At 50.0% G+C, this 17,126-nt stretch overlaps 1 long non-coding RNA gene and 1 pseudogene across 2 annotated transcripts; both read left to right on the top strand.

Moving 5' to 3' along the window:
* The first annotated feature begins 432 nt into the window (after window positions 1-432).
* On the top strand, window positions 433-967 carry LOC109565777 (large ribosomal subunit protein eL22-like; annotated as a pseudogene).
* Window positions 968-4,494: 3,527 nt separating this feature from the next.
* LOC139185797 (uncharacterized) lies at window positions 4,495-16,660 on the top strand. 2 transcript variants are annotated; one of them, XR_011569308.1, is made up of 4 exons: window positions 4,495-4,758; window positions 5,455-5,550; window positions 12,164-12,287; window positions 16,317-16,660. It is a non-coding gene; the product is annotated as an uncharacterized lncRNA (long non-coding RNA). The 2 variants fall into 2 exon arrangements; XR_011569309.1 differs by lacking the exon at window positions 5,455-5,550.
* The last annotated feature ends 466 nt before the right edge of the window (window positions 16,661-17,126 follow it).

Here is a 17,126-nt window from a genome sequence, read left to right as displayed (position 1 = left end):
TATAAATTAACTACAGTGTAATTTTTGGATAAGAATTGGGAGGCTTTTTGTAAAAGAAACGTTGTCTTAGGTGCAGGCTGACGGCTAACGGCCAGGTTGCCTTAACGTTCACCACTGGGAAGACGTGGCCTGCGGTACCAGAAAGCAGAGTCTTAGCCGGTGTAGATATTAGTGTGTCATGTGAGAGTCAGGACTCTGTTGCAGCTGGTTAGTCACTGTCTGCTGTTCTCAGTTGCAGGGGGCAGAATGGTGGCCAGACCCCCTCTGTGAGGTCAAAAGCATATGAGAAAATTGATCGTTTTCCTGATTCAGATACTCTGCTAACTTTGAACCCATTTGGGGGTTCTTATCAATCCAAAAATATTTCAAATATTTTTGGTCCCACTCACCTCACACTTGTTAGAATCTCTACAGTCAAAAAGATAAGAGATGGCTGTGGGCTTCTGTGCCTGCCTAGTTCATCCACCTCTCCTTCTGCCTCCGCTGCCATCATGGTGCCTGTAAAACAGCTTGTTGGGGGCGGGGGGTGGGGGGGGTGCAAAAAAAAAAAAAAAAAGCAGGTCCTGCAGTTTACTCTGAACTGTACCCCTCCTGCAGAAGTGGAATCATAGATGCCGCCAATTTTGAGCAGTTTCTTCAGGAGAGAATCAAAGTGAATGGAAAAGCTGGGAATCTGGGCAGCAATCGTATCAATCCAAAGACACAAAAGCAAGATCACTGTGACTTATGAGGTGACTTTTTTCCAAAAGGTATTTGAAATATCTTAAAAGTGAAAGTGCTGGTCCATCAATCGTGTCTGACTCTTTGCATCCGCCAGGCTCTTCTGTCCATGGAATTCTTTACCAAAAAATATTTGAAGAATAATCTAAGTGATTGGTTACACACAGTTGCTAACAGCAAAGAAAGTTACGATTTGTGTTACCTCCAGATTACTCTAGATGAAGATGAGGAGGAAGATGAGAATTAAAACTCAGGATCTAGAATATTTTGTGTATTTAAATAAAAAAGGAAACCCTTGTGCATTGTGGGTGGGAATGCAGATTGGGTGTAGCCACTATGGAAGACAGTATGGATGCTCCTCAAAAAATTAAAAATAAAACTACCATATGATCCGACAATCCTGAGTATATATCCAAAGAATATGAAAATAGGATCTTGAAGAAATGCCTGCATTCCCGTGTTCATTATGGCCTTGCTCACAACAGCCACGATATGGAAACAGCCCATGTATTTCTCAACAGACAAACGAATAACGCGGCACATATAGACAATGGAATACTATGCAGCCATTTGCAACAACGTGGATGGACCTTGAGGGCATTAGACAGAGAAAGACAAATACCAGATGTTATTACTTAAAGATGTAGAATCTAAAAAAGGCAAATGTCTAGAAACAGAGGGTGAAATTGTAATTTCCAGGGGCTGGGGTTGGAAGGTGGCGGGGAGATGGGGTGATGTTGATCCAAGGGGACAAACTTCCAGTTATAAGATGAATAAGTTCTGGGGAATCTAATGTATAGCAAATAGTCTTATGTATAGACTACAGTTAATAATACCATATTGTATACTTGAAAGTTGCTAAGAGAGTAGATCCTAAACATTCTCACCACAAAAAAAGAAATGCTAATTATGAGATATGATGGAAATATTAACTAAAGCTCTGATGGTAATGGTTTTGTAATATGTAAGTATCGAATCAGCATGTTGAACACCTTAAACTTCCAGTGTTATATGTCATTTATATCTCAATAAAGCTGGGGGAGGGGGGAACACCACCACAGCAGCCCCAACATCTCCATGCCCTAGGCCTGCCCCGGGATCGGTGTGGAATGCCCCAGTGTCAGTGAAGAAGCTATGTGGGGAGACTTCCAGAATCAAGTAACAGATAAGGAAAGCTCCTTTCAGTTAATTCCCTCCAGGGACACCTAACCAGGGTGACAACCAGAATCATCGGAGGAATGGCAAAGGAATAGAGATTCCTGGGCCCACCTCACATAGTCCGGGGCGGAGGCTAGCTCTTAAAGCTCCAGTTGCACTCTTGAGCTGCCAGGTTTGGGAGCCGCTGCCTCCTCTATCGCCATCTACCTATCCTACAGAGCCCTCCATCTGTAGGCACCTTGGGATCACTTGGGGCATTTATTCATTTATTTAGGAACCTCATATCCTATAGTCCATGGGGTTGCAAAGAATCAGACATGACTGAGCAACTTCACTTTAGCTCTGCTGGGTCTTAGCTGCAGCATGTGGGATCCAGTTCCCTGACCAGGGATTGAACCTGGGCACCCTGCATTGGGAGTGCGGCAGAGTCTTAGCCACTGGACCACAAGGGAGTTCCCCAGCTCAATCCCTAGAGAGTCCAGTAACTGGAGATTAGGTAGACCTGGGATGGGCCCCGGAACAAGTTCTGAACAAGCAACTCAGTTCACACTGCCGTAAGTGGCCCTGGATCAGCCTTTGTCTGGAGGGTTTTTGCAGCCTGTGTGTTACTATCTGAGTGTCAGAAAGAGATTTTAGGGCCCAACTCACAATCAGCACAACCTTTGCCTTACTTCCCTTATCCTTTGAACAATCAGATCCCTTCTTGGGAATGGAAATTTATAATCCAGATTTTATAAATCATTTGATTTGAAGGTGACAGTCTCCCCTCCCTCCCCCCAATCCCAGAAAGGTGCATTCCAAGAAGATCCTAGTCTTTTCAAACTCCACCCAGGCTCCAAGCACCACCGGCTCCCTTCACCACACTGGACAACCATCCTGCTACTCTGCGCCTATGTCTATATGTATACACATCCATCTTTCCAAAGAGCCAGGCTAAAGGTGCAACAGGCAGGAAAAATGGGGGGACAGATTTATGAACTCAGCTTTCTTCATACCAGGGGCCCCACTCCCACCTTCTCCAGCTCTGTAGAGGATATTTTAGTCCCATCACCACACACAAAAAAGAAATGCTAATTATAAGATATGATGGAAATATTAACTAATGCTCTGATGGTAATGGTTTTGTAATATGTAAGTATCAAATCAGCATATTGAACACCTTAGTTTCATCCAAGGAAAAGAAAAACTGTCAGAAGCCCTCGAAGTGAAATTCAAAGATGCCACTTTGTTATTTTGATTATCTTGAGCTGAAGGCACTTAAAAAACAGCAAAGGCAGGGAGAAGCTTTCCTCCCCTTTATCTGCCTAAGACAGACCCTCCAGAAGGAACTTAACTGTCATAAATCCCTTCCCGGGGAGTTTCACCAACCAGGGAAGATGGTCACAGGAGAGGACACTGGAAGTCCACCCCACACTGAGACAAACATTGTCAGAAACTATCACATCTCCCATCTGTTCTTCAAAGGCCCATCCACCTTTCTCCTAAATTGCCCCTTCCCTATTAAGAAGGTAGATAAACTCTCAAATCTCATCTCCTTCCTAGGTTTTCTTTTTTCCTGTGATATCCCTGTTGATGTCATGTTACAAGTCAAGAAATATGTATACCGTTCCTCTTGTTGGGCTTCCCTGCAATTCATTGCAAGAATTCGTCTGCAATGCAGGAGACCTGGGTTAGATCCCTGGCTTGGGATGATCCCCCCTGGAGAAGGGAATGCCTACCCACTCCAGTATTCTGGCCTGGAGAATTCCATGGACAGAGGAGCCTGGCAGGCTATAGTCCTTGGGGTCACAAAAAGTCAGACAGGACTGAGCAACTTTCACTTCCTCTTGTTAATCTGCTTGCTGTAAATTGATCTCATAGACCCAGCTGTTGAACCTAGGAGAGTAGAGGGCAAAGTCGTTCCTCTCCTACATCCTCCTCCATGTCATCTTTCTTTCTTTTCTTTGAGACCGCATGGACTATAGCCTGCCAGTCTCCTCTGTCCATGGAATTCTCTAGGCAAGAATATTGGAGTGGGTAGTCATTCCCTGCTCCAGGGGATCTCCCCGACACAGGGATCGAACCCAGGTCTTGTGCTTTTCGGGCAGATTCTTTATCATCTGAGCCGTCAGGGAAGCCCTTTTCTTTCATCAGACCATGCCGAGTTGTCTGCTAGGTGTTAGAGATACTAAGCTGAAAGTGGAACATGGGTCAGGCCTCAGGAAGTGGCGAGGAGGGACCTGATGCTAAACCAGCAGCTTTGGGGAGAGCTCAGCCTGCTCCCCAGGATCCTGGCCCATCTCCATGCACTGAGTGGGGGAGGGTGCGAGGAGTGACTGAGGATATTTCTGGGAAAAAGGATTCACCCGTGGCAACTTCTCAGCACCTACAAGAAGGGCAATTTCAAGGACAACACGCTTCTGTGTCCTGGAGTGCCAGCATCTTTGTGAGCACAGGCTCTTCCGTTCTTCGTATTATGCCCCGCATGCTCTGTAGGAGGCACTGCTGTTGTCTCCATTTTACAGACGAAGAAACTGAAACTCAGAGAGATGAATCAGCTTGCTAAATGCCTCAGGAAGAGGCGCTGGAAGCAAACCGCAGCTCTGTCTGACTTCAGAGCCCTTTTTGTAACAGCTCTAGAGAGACAGGCTTCACTGAAGGAGCTGGTAAAAACGGACTGGGCCGTTTCCCCCGCACCTCAGTGGAGCCCTGAAAACACCAGGTGTCGTCAGCAGAGCTGGCAGCTGGGGGCCCCCCTGGTGTCAGTCGTGTTGGGAGGGGCTTTGGGGCAGCTGTGGAAGACGGCGCCGGTGGCCTCAGCAGTCCTGGTGGGCAGCCAGCCGTCCCCTCATGGCACAATAACTGATATTTATTGGACACTTACCGTGTGCCAGACACCGTGTAAGTACTTAACGTGGATTAACTTATTTAATATTTACAACAACTCCCACTTTTACGGATTAGGAAACCGAGGTAAGGCAGCTTTCTCGGGTCAGCCTCTGATAAATGTGGAGCCAAGATCTGAACCCAGGCACGTTGACGGCTGGCTTGTGCGCTTCAGCTTTGCTCTGTTGAATGTCCTGGGGGCGGAGAAGGGATTTAGTATCTTGACGTGTTTACTTACGGGTAGTGTGCCCAGGGAAGAAGAGGGCCAGTGTGTGCAAAAATGACGACAATACTTTGCACTCCCTCCACCAAGAGCTGAAGTCCGTTTCCCACTTCTCAAGTTAGGCCTGGCCTCCCGACTCACTTTGACCAAGAGAATGTGGCCACAGGAGACGGGCCGGTTCCCAGCCCAGGCCTCCAGAAGCCTCGTGGCTTCTGCTCTCCCCGTCCGTGGAATCTCGCCACTACAGCAAGAAGCCTGGGGTAGGCTCCCCTGCTGGGTGAGAGGTACTTGGCCCATCACCCTGTCACCCTTTCACCACAGCGGACAGCCTGCTAACCACCTGATGAGCGGATGAGGCTGTCCTACGCCATCCAGCGACCTGCCAGCTCACCACAGACACAGGGCCAGGCCCAACAGAGCCAGGCTGGACACTGCCCCCACTGACCCACAGAGGCAGGAGCTAATGAGTACACGTTTCTTGTTTTCAGCCACTGGGTGGCTTGTGGGTAGCAACAGATACAGCAGAAAATACCCCAAACAGAAGGAAGCTATGAAGTTGGAGGAATTCCCACCAGACAGTATGGGTAAGTGGAAACCCCTCAGGCAGGGAAAAGAGATTCACAGGAAAGGGAGCGGGGCAGGGGAGCACCTGCCTGGCTCCTCAGAAACCCAGCACCCTCACCTCTTCTGGCTTCCATCGGGTGGGGGAGGGGCCAAACTCTCCGGAGAGAAACTCCAGGAGACAGGAAGCTGAAGCAGTAGTCTGCTCCTGTGTGCTATGTGTGCGGGGGTGAAGGGGGGTGGGTGTGTCTGCAGTCAGTGTGAGGTGGCCACCTCTTGGCAGACGTGCTGGTGTTGCTGTAGAGCAGAGAGAACCCAAGACAGTCTGTGAACCTGGGATTCTGGGCACCACCGATGCCAAGCTCCGGCTGTTCCCACAAAGTAGCTCTGATCCAGACAATAAACTGTGTGAGCCTAACCACAAGCAGCAGATATAAGAATAAGGAAAAGCAGGAAAAGGGGAGAAACATTTAGTATATATTCATACGAGGAACAAGAAAACTTGGGGCAAATTGAGATAGAGGGAATGGCCACTGGGGTGGGGGGGCTAAAATAACACTGCTGTTCAGACTACAAAAGGATGCCCTTGGGATTAAAGCAGGGGAAAAAGGATTTAATGATACTCAGTAAATATTACCAGCATGTAAAATCTACATATTATGGTGTAATCACGCTTTTTGGTGATGATATTGGTGATTTCACTTGCCCACGTTTTAAAAATCACCCTTCTCGAACGCCTTGAGGATTTTAAAAAGAATCAAAGCTTTCAGGTAAGGGATGGTGCTGTATCCATACAATTTCAAGCGGACTTTGAGAATGGGACAAGAGTTTTTCTTTTAAGTTGGACCCTTCCCGGGGCTCTGGGCCTGGGCCCGAGCCTGAAACCACAAAAAGCATTTCCCAGCACCCTTGCGACGCCCACCTTGAATTCCCTTCCTGCCAAGTTGCCCCGAGTTTCCCAGACTTGGGGAAGCCACTCTCCTCCGCCCGGCTCCGGAGCCTGGGGGTGGGGGCGGCCGATCCCCTCCAACCGCGCGGCCGCCAGAGGGCGCTGCTCTGTCGCCGGGAGCGCCGCGGCCGCCTGGGCGTGTGGCCTGGCGAAGGCAATTTTGTGTTGTTTAAATGCCAGCATTGATTGCTCACTCCTTTCCCAAACATGTTTCCATTTTACCCTGTATCTCTTCTACGTGAAAAACTCAAGAACAACAACAACAAAAATGTGTACTTTAGTTCTAGTTCCAGAATAAGTATAAGGGGTTTTACACGAAATGTAGTTTTGTTCCAGAAGCCTCTGGGACCAGGGCAGAGCAGCCAGCAGGGGCTCTCCGGACGCTGCTCACCGGTCAGGGCAGAGGCACGTGGACACAAACCCACCGAACCTCGGCCCTGTAAATGCTCTCGCCAGCAACCCACCAGCCCGCAGCTTTCCGCTCCGGAGGACCGGTTCGTTTCCGGCCAAGTTCAGAAGCTGGTGGCCGAAGAGGGTGCCGCGCGGGACCGCGGAGGAGCCAGCCGGGGTCCGGAGCAGGCGGCGGGCCCCGGCTTCCCGCCCGGCGGCGCCCGGGGAGCGGAGGCTCGCAGGCGGGGATGGGGATGGCCTGGGGACACGGGGGTGTGGATGACCATCGCGCACGGGGCAGCTGTACCCGCAAGGGTGAAGGCGGGGAAGCAGCGGTAGGAAGACGAGGAGGGGGCGCAGAGGGAGAGTCCTGTCTGATGGGGGTGGTGGGGATGGCCCCGCCGGTTTGGGTGGGAGCCTGACGGCCACAAATACAAGTCCTAGGCAAGAGACTTGAAGATACGTTTGGCTGAGGGAAGGTGTCTAGGAGAGAAAGCTCCTAATCCTGGAGTGGGGGCCGGGGCGGCGGCGGCAGCGGCGAGCGGGGAAGGTGTCTGATTGACAGCTAGATTCTGTTTTTCAGACCAGAAAAAAAAAAAAAAAAAAATCCCCTGTCCCCTGGGGAGATTTCTCAGTCACTTTTCTTCTGCAGGAAACTGCTTCTTGTTGGAGCCTCCTGGGGCTGGCAGAGTTAAAATCCTTTAACCCAGGATGCCTTGGGCCTTTTGTTCCGCTCTGACAATGGAATTGGGTGGAGGGGGCTGGGAAGGCAAGGGGCTGGATCTAGGGTGTATCCGTGGGGTGGAGGGTCTGGTGAAGCTGTGTTCAATCACACGGTGAAAAAAAGCAATTTGGTCGTATGTGTGTGCGTTTTCGGCGAAGGTGTAAGGAAGCCTAAGGCACGGGGCACCAGCTCGTTAACACATGTGGCTGAGTGCCTGCTGTGTAGCTCAGCAAACCTTTAATTACTCAGGGAGATCTTCCAAAACTAGAAACTCAATTTTGGTCCCTGAAAGGTTGGATAATGGGTTTTTCTTGCATCTCAATCCAAGGGGACAGATCTCCCACTCCCCTGGGCTCCCAGATTCTTCTAGATGTTTTGGCTTCTAAAACTGTCCTCCCATGGGACAGACAATGCTTAGTTAAAGACACTCAGACACGTAAACCCTTCAAGCATATTAATCATTTGAAATCATTGCTTTGAACCTGTCATGTCCTTGATTCATAATCATCGGTAGCACCCACTAACTCAAAGGACTTGGAGGGAGGCATTCAAGGCCTCTCACCATGCTGACTTTTCTCCTCCCACCCCCCACCTGCTTCCTCCCCTGTAGCCAGCCTGGCCTCTCACTGCCCCCTTGGTATATCTTGGCTTCTCCAGCCTATCTCAGGCCCTGCAGTTGCCTTCCTGGCCATCTAGCTGGCTACTTCCTTCTCCATTCAGTTCTGGCTGCAGTCAGTCAATATACATTTACGGAGAGCCACCCACCCCTACCCCCACCCCACCATGTGCAAGGCATGTTCTGGCCCTGGAAATATATCAGAGACCAAGACAGATGCCTGCCCTTAAAGATTTTTTGCCTTAATGGAAGAGAATAAAGCCAGACAGTTTCACATGTTGATAAGTAGCTAATCAATGGAATAGAGTAGGGATGGGGGTAGGGTTAGTTAGTGCTGCTTTATTTAGCCAGGAAAGGCCTCTTTAAGACCTTCTGAGCAGGAAGAACTCGAAGCAGAAGGGATAGAGATGCAAAAGCCCTGAGGCAGGAATGCACTCCATTAAGTTCAGGAGATACCTTTGAAGGCCATTGTCACTGGAGCAATGTGAACAAGGACATTTCGAGGGCTCTTGAAATGTAGGCAAAGACTAGACCATCATATCCTCATGGGTCAAAATAAGCAGTGTGGATTTTATTTTGGTTGCAGTGGGAAACCTTTGGAGGATTTTAAGCCAGGAGAAGATTCCACTTACTCTTTAGAAAGATGGCTCTGGCTGCTTGGCAGAGCAGGGACTAGAAGCAGAGGAGAACAGTAAAGATGTGGTTGCAGATGTCCTGGCAAGAGCAGGTAACGGCAGGTTTGTGGCTATGGAGATGATGAGATCTCTGGAGCTATCACAAGGATGACTTTCATAGGATAACTGGATGGACAGATTGCCCATGTTGGGGGAGGGGAATATCAGCAGTGCTGTTTTGGCCATGCCAGTACCTATCAGGTGTCAGGGGGATATGTGTAGACAGGTTTGAGTCTGGAATTCGGGGGCATCTCTCCTTTAGGTTTAAATTTGACATCTAGCATATGGATAGTATTCAAAACCATGGGCCTGGATCATTCCATTTAGAGAAAATGTAAAGCTAGAAGTGAGAGAAATGAGACTGAAGCCACTCCAACATTTAGAGATCTGGTAGAGGAAGAGCAAGCAAGCGAGATTGAGACAAATGGCCTGCGAAGTTGGAAGAAAACCAGAAGATGGTGATTCTAAGGAAGCTGAGCAAAGGAAGTATTTCAAGAAGAGGGATATATCAGTCAGCTGTTGCTAGGTAACAAACAATCACAAAAATCTCTACGGCATATAACAGTAAATATTTTTAATACTTTTATTTATTTATTCTGGCTGTGCTGGGTCTTCGGTGCTTCACGGGCTTTTCTCTAGTTGCAGTGTGCGGGGTTCTCTTGTGAAGCATGGGCTCCAGGGCACACGGGCTTCAGTGGTACGGCTCCCAGGCTCTAGAGCACGGGCTCAGTAGTTGAGGCACATGGGCTTAGTTGCTCCACAGCATGTAGGATCTTCCCAGGCCACGGATCGAACCCATGTCTCCTGCACTGGCAGGTGGATTCTTTACCACTGAGCCACGTGCTATTTTATGCACACATCTGGCATCAGCTGGAGGTCAGCCAGGTGAGGCTGACCTTGGCTGGGTCTAAGTCTGCTCTGGATACATGTCCCTCATCATCCTTGCACGGACAGGGCAGCTATGGCAGGTTATCCCCTGGTGATGACGTTGGCACAGATAGGCAGATGGAAATGACTCCTAAGGCCTAGGCTTGGAACTGTACCATGTCACTTCCTCTCTCATTCTGTTAGCCAAAATGGGTCATATAGTGATGTTCAAAAGTCAAGGGGCAAGAACATATATTCTACCTCTAGTGCAAAAAGGGGCAGCGAAGTTACATAGGATAAGAACACAGGGAGGAGTGACAGGAATTAGGACCAATAATTCAATCTACCACAGAGTAGTCAAAGATGTTCAGTACCACTGGGAGACCAGATGAAATAGGGATGTAAACTGGCCACTAATTTAGCCAAGATGTCAGTCACTGGTGTCCTCATAAGAGCCATGACAAGGGAATGGCAAGAGAAAGGCCTGACTGGGATGGGTGGAGGTGAGAGGGAGGCAAGGAAGAGAAGTGTGAGTTGTGTAGACAACTCTCCCGGGAATATTTGCTCTGCAGAGGAGCCGGAAAATGGTGCAGCGGGAAATTGGGCTAAGACTAATATGTTTTTAAATTGAGGGATATTAAGTCCTGTTCGACTGCAATGGGAAGGTTAGAGTAGAGAGGAAGAAATATTGGGTTGACCAAAAAGTTCCTTTGGGTTTTTCCATACCATCTTTTTGGTATGGAAACTTTTTGGCTAACCCTATAGCTGAAAGGAAGGGAAGATGTGTGCTGGTGAAAGGGGAAGGGGCCCAGGGCACAGATGGAGGGGTTGGCCACAGATGGGCGGAGGGAACCCAGAGCTGGGGACATTCTGGTGGCTTTGGTGGGAGGAAGTGCAGGCGGTTGGTCTGTTTGTACCTATTTTCTCTATGAAGGATAGTCAGAGGCCAGATTGAGAGCGAAAGAGGAAGGGGTGTTGACAGTATGCAGAAGAGGAGAAAGTGTGAAATTGTTGCATCAAGAAGAGGGAAAAGGAATTTTTCTAAGAAATGGTGGTAGGACTGTCAAATACCCATCAGAAATTTACGGCCATAAATGTGATGTGAGCCCATTCAGAGTAGCTGGGTAGTTTCTTCAGCAGTGTGCAGCTTCTCTGTTGCAGGTATGAAGTAAGCAGTTTGATTTAACCACAGCTGGGTTTTCACCAGGTGAATGCAATGGAGAGAGACTGCTGTAAGAAGTTCAGAGTGTTTGCAAGGAAGATTTCCCAGGCCAGATCATAGAACCTCAGCTGGCTGATAAGACCTGAGGGAAGATAAATAGTGAAAAAACAGTACAGCGATGGACTGGAGGTCTCAGGTGGGAAAGATGGTGGAGTGGAAGGACCGGAGTGAAAGAGCTGGCAGGCTGGCAGGTAGTAGGATCTTTGAATCTGAGATTTAAGAGATGGTCCCCAGTGGCTCAGTGGTAAAGAATCCTCCTGCGATGCAGGAGACCTGGGTTCAATCCCTGAGTCAGGAAGATCCCCTGGAGAAGGGCAACCCACGGCAGTATTCATGCCTGGAGAATTCCATGGACAGAGGAGTCTGGTGGGCTACAGTCCATGGGGTCCCAAATAGTCAGACACGACTGAACACACACGCACGTTGACATTCATGGTTCCAGGTCTAGGGTATGACCAGGAGACCAGGATGGGGCAGGAGATGTATCATTAGGACTAAGGTAGTCAGGACAGTTAGGGGATAAGGTTGTGGGGCAGGTCATCAGCTTTGGGGCATGCCAAAGCTATGGGGCATGTTGAGATCACCAAGAATGGTGACAGTGGAGGAGAAAGAGCCCAGTGCTGAAATCGTCAAGGAATGGAGGAAGTGGGCAGAAGGATAATAAGGTGACACTAACTAGAAGCGGTGGATAGCAAGCTCTGTTGACATGTATTCCAAAGGAGATGGGTTTTTGAAGGAGGAATAGGAACCAGATTGGGAAGCATCAATGGTGAGTGAGGAGACATCTCCAGGCCCGGAAGCGTGGCCTATGGAGAAAGAAGCCTCTGTTGGACAGGGCTGTGGAGCAGCAGGGTCCTCAGAGGTGAGACAGTCTTCAGGAGGAAGGAAGAGAGGGTCCCAGGCTTGCAGGAGATTGCATGAGAAGGCAGAGAGGGCTGGGTGAGGATTACAGGGGGAGGGGGCATTCATCAGTGTCTGCTGCGCTCCGCCCCCCACCCACCCCCGCGGCCCCGCCCGGGTGCGTGATGGATAAGGGCAGCCTCACCTGGCCCCTTGAGGATAGCTTCCCAGGTTACCCTGGCCTGGAGGGGAGGCTTCCTTTTCAAGGAACCCCTATAACTCTGGTTTCTCACGTTTCACAATTGGGCCTGGTCCCCTGCTTCCTGGTGTCCTCAGCGTTCTTCTTCCGTGTAGATTTCTTATAGAGGCAAGTTTGGGCAGAACGCCGTCTAGGCCATTTTGCACGCGCGCTCCAGTCCAGCACAGCACCTGACACGCAATGGGCCTTCACAACTGTTTGCTGCTGGATGCAAATACGGTAATAGTTTCCCTTTAAGGCCAAGAAAGGGGCCCGTCCGCGGGTTGGAGGGAGGGGGGCGTCCTTCTGCCCGCGGCCCCCGCCCCCACCCACTCCCGGCCAGCTGCTGCGGCCGCCCCTCCCCCCCTGCCCCGCAGCCGCTCGGTCTGAGTAACCCGACGCCTGGGCCCGCTCCCCCGCCCGACCCAGGGCTCGGCGGCCAATGGCCGTGGCCCGAGCCTCCGCCGGGAGCCGCGGGGGCCCTCCCGGCGCCACCCGGCCGGGCTGGGGCACCGGTTAAGAGCCGGCCTCCAGCTCCTGCTCCTGCTCTCCGTGCCCTGCGTGAGCCGCCGTCGGCCAGGCCCAGCCCAGACACGCCCGCGCCCTGCCCCGAGGCTGTGCCAGGGGACTGGGCGATGGGTGCAGACCGGGCACTGAGAGGGCCAAGGCGGGAACTATCCCCAGCCCGGGGAGCCAGGGCACTTGAGTTCTGGGGCGCTTGACAGGCTGAGAGACCTTGGACAGTCGCGGAATCGTCTGTGGTTGAGAGCAGACCCTGTCCACCTTGAGTGGGGCTTGTGAGGGCCCAAGCCGGCAAAGGCCGCAAGTCCTCCTGAATTAGCCAGTGTGTGCGTGTGCTCAGTCGCTCTGTCAAGCCGACTCTGCGACCCCATGGACTGTAGCTCGCCAAGATCCTTGTCCATGGAATTTTCCAGGCAAGAATACTGGAGTGGGTTGCCATTTCCTTCTTCAGGGGATCTTCCCCACCCAGGGATCAAACCCACATCTCTTAAGTCTCCCGCATTGGAAGGCGGATTCTTTACCCCTGTGCTGCCTGGCATTAGCCAGAGGCCAGGCGAAACCCAAGTCACTGGGACCAGTCATCACCGGCCCTGTCTACAGCTTCTCCTCCCCACCATCCGGGTCCCACCGCCCACCATCCTGGGAATTCCCTAGGTTCAAGGGGAAGAGCCTGACACAACTTTCCTGAACACCTCAGTCTGGGCAGCTCCTCACTCCCAAGGCAGAGGTGGGCTGATGGGGTTAGCAACCCCCTCCCCACTCCCTCCACCAACCCCGGAGGAAGGGAGCAGGAAATACATGCTGGGCTGGAAGGGTGAGCACAGGCAGGGCACCTTTCCAACTACCTAGTTTATCTCCAGGGCACTTACTAGAGTGGAAAAAGTATAAAGAAGAAACTGACCAACAATACCTTTTTCCTCCTCCAATGGTTACAACTACACACTCCCCACAATTTGCCGCCGTAGGCTACAAATACTTGAGTATTTATCTGTGTGCACTACAGATCCCCGTACCTTAAGAAAAGCAAAGGAGAGCTCAGGAAATACACTGTAGTCTGAAAGAAACAGAAGAGAAGAGATCTTTGTCAAGGATGCATAATTTTAACATTCACAGCTCTCCTACACCGGAGCAGGGTCTGGGTCGAGTATGGTGATGAGGACACATCTGGGTCCCTTGAATCTTCGGTCTATGCCAGGTCCCAAACAGGCTCCCAAATAGGTTCTGGAACCTGCAACCTTGACTCACACCCTTTCCCACCCCCGCACTGGACTGGCAACCTTCAGGCACCTTGCCTGGGGCTCAGGGTCACATGCTACACGGCTCGGCTCTCTCTTCCCTGGCAGTTGGACTCCAGGGTCTGACACCCCATCAGGTCCTCTGCCCCAGGTGAATCCAAAGGCAGGATGTGGCATTTCAGGGAGCCTGAGAGGGAGTCCAAAAGCAGGGAGGGGGAGAGTGCCCCCCAGCCCAGGCCTGGTGTTCTGCAGGCTTCCTGAAATTCATTTGCTTCTAGACCTCTTCAGCCTTGCCAAGTTCTGTGTGAAAGATCAGAACAGCTGGAAATTTCTAGCGGGAGAGTGCCAGGTGCTGAATAGGTCCCAGTCTGACTTAGAAACAGTGAGGGGCCAGGGCTGTTTGGGGTTGGCACTCTTCCCTTTGCCAGACGGGCAGGAACTGCTTGCTCTTGGAAGGCATGCCACCCCCAAGCCTGGGCCAAAGCCGCTGTAAACCCCGGACACCAGGCTGGGGACAGAAACTAGGAGCCTCCTCCCTCCTAAGCCCCAGGATGACGACACAAAGGGCCTCCTCTGCTGGCCAAGCAGAAGGGGATGGGCTGACTGGGGAGGGCCGAACCGTCACCCAGTCAAAGCCAGGCAGCTGCAAATGAAACACAGGCCTAGGAAGGCTCCGACAGGCACTCAGTCTTTCCCAGAGCCAAAAAATCCTGGCTAGAGACTTGACTACAGAGCAAGGCAAGGCACTGGGAAATACTTGAAACCAGGCACGACCCCTGGTACTGTTGGACTCCTGACAACAACAGGCGGAGCCAAATGCTTTTTCCCCACCTGGCCCAGACACAAAAATTAAGCTGCCCAGAGGGGACCCAGGGGAGGTGGCAGAGGAGCCAGGGAGGGACCCAGCAGGAAAAGGGAAGCTGGCAGTAAGGTCGTTTTTACCCTGCTCAGAGAGCAGAGCTCTCACACAGCAAGTCTGCAGAGGGGAGAGTTCCTGCTTGGCTTGACAAAAGGCCAGGTCACTCAGGCCCTCTGGAGCCTCTCGCAAGCCACTCTGGGATGTACACGGTGGCTAGGCCACAGGGGTTACCTTCTGTTTGAAGAAGGGTAGGTGGTAGGGGTAGCTGCTGAGGGAGGCCGGCACCCCGCCCCCAACCCCAGGCTGTGACAAGCTTGACCTTCACTCTCAGGACTACCTCAGTCCTTCCATGGCAGGCTCTGCTTGCTTTATTTATTTGCCATGCCATGCAGCTTGCAGGATCTTAGTTTCCTGACCGGGGATTGAACCTGGGCCCTTGTCAGTGAAAGCACCAAGTTCTACCACAAGGGAATTCCCATCAGCCTGCTTTAATTTTTTTTTTTCTAAGATTTTGTTTTTTGACATGGACCATTATTAAAATCTTTATTGAATTTGTTATAATGTTGCTTCTGTTTTACATTTTGGTCTTTTGGCCAGGAGGCTTGTGGGATCTTAGCTCTTCAACCAGGGATCAAGCTTGCACCCTCTGCATCAGAAGGTGGTGTCTTAACCTTTGGACAGCCAGGGAAGTCCCCAGGCTGCCTTATTTTAAATGCACCTGCACGGTAGCATATTATGGATAACATTTATAAACCCACTAAGGAATGTTCTTTTATTCATATTTCTCCTGATATGTGAAAGGAGGGTTACTTTTTAAAAGTTCCAAAATTAAACAGGAAAAGAGACATCATGTGTTGAGGATGGATTGGGAATCTTAATTTTCTTTATCCTTTGCTGGATCTTGAAAGAAAAAAAAAAAAGAATAGAAAGACACATACCACTGCACAAGGCTTCTTTAAAAAAAAAAAGCTTTCTGAATTTAAAACGAGAGCATGCTCTATAAAAAGAAATTCAGACAAAAAATATAAAGAGCAAAAAATCACCTATTAATCCCACTACCCACTGATAGCCCTGATATCATTATTGTGTATTTTTCCCACACTATTTTCTATGCATGCAGATCCATGTTTTTACATGAGATATAATTATTAACATCAGAGTGTCGTCTTCTTCCTGCCCCTGTCCACTGACGAACATTCTAAACTTGCCTGTTTGGTTTCTCTTCACTTCACTCTTCCACAGAGAGGAAGAATGATCACTTGCTGAGAAAAGCTAAACTGATCTACATAATAAAGGAATGCAGTGAGATGGGATGAGGTCCAGGGTAGGGAAAAGCCTTCTGAACTAGAGTTCGGTGCGCAGTTTAGTTTGTAGCACGTTAGAGGCTCAGGAGAAGCGACGGGGTGTAGAGAATTGGGCTTGGAAGACGGGGCTTTGGAGACGGACTGATGTGGTTATTTTTCTGGAGCTCTTTTAATATTCTTCTAGAGATGTAATTAAATAATGCAATTTATTTCGTATTAATTTGGGCCATTAAGTCCATACAGAGACTGAAATTATGGTCTCCCTGCTCATTTACAAGGGTTATGTTTTTAAAACATGGAGTTGCAGTATATTTCCTTTTTATATCCTTTTTTAAAAATTAAATTTCAGGGCTTCCCTACTGGCTCAGTGGTGAAGAATCCACCTGCTGATGCAGGAGACGTGGGTTCAATCCCTGATCTGGGAAGATCTCACATGCCGAGGAGCACCTAAGCCTGTGCATCCACAACTATTAAGCCTGTACTCTAGTGTCTGGGAGCTTCAGCAAGAGAAGCCACTGCAATGAAAGCCTGCACACCACAATTAGAGTAGCCCCTGCTCGCCGCAACTAGAGAAAAGCCCGAGCAGCAACAAAGACTCGGCGCAGCCAAAACTGAATAAATAAATAACACTATTTTAAAAAATTAAATTTCATGGTCAAGTCAATAAATGGAGATTTTTTTTTATCCTTTAAACAGCTGCATGGCTATCCGTTCATCTTCACCATAATTTATTTAATCCATCTCCCGTTGATGATCATTTTTGTTATTCTAGGTTCACTGTTGTCAATAATTAGCCAGAGGCCATCCATATGCATATACATCTTTGCACTCGGGCTGAAATTTCCTTAGGATGTATTCCCGTATGACTGCAGGATCAAAAGAAAAGGACATTCAAATTTTAGTGCACAGTGCCAAGCTGCGCTCTGTAAAGACTGAACAAATTAAAACCACCACCTACAGGGCTGGATTCTGCTCTTGAGTGTAGTACTGCTGGCAAGGGAGGTCCCAGTGGGTCAAGCAAACAGAGAGGCTTTGGGAAGGAGCTGAGCCGTGGCACAGGGTTGGGGTGAGGGGTGCGGGGTGCGGGGGTCGGTAAGGAAGGGTCTTCCAGGGAAGATGGTAAGAGCCAGTGAAGGCTCTATAGAAATCACTTTTGCTA

Source organism: Bos indicus, chromosome 11 (genome assembly GCF_029378745.1).
Source record: "Bos indicus isolate NIAB-ARS_2022 breed Sahiwal x Tharparkar chromosome 11, NIAB-ARS_B.indTharparkar_mat_pri_1.0, whole genome shotgun sequence".
In the NCBI taxonomy this organism is placed as follows: domain Eukaryota; kingdom Metazoa; phylum Chordata; class Mammalia; order Artiodactyla; family Bovidae; genus Bos; species Bos indicus.
This window is presented reverse-complemented; position numbering and strand designations above follow the sequence as displayed.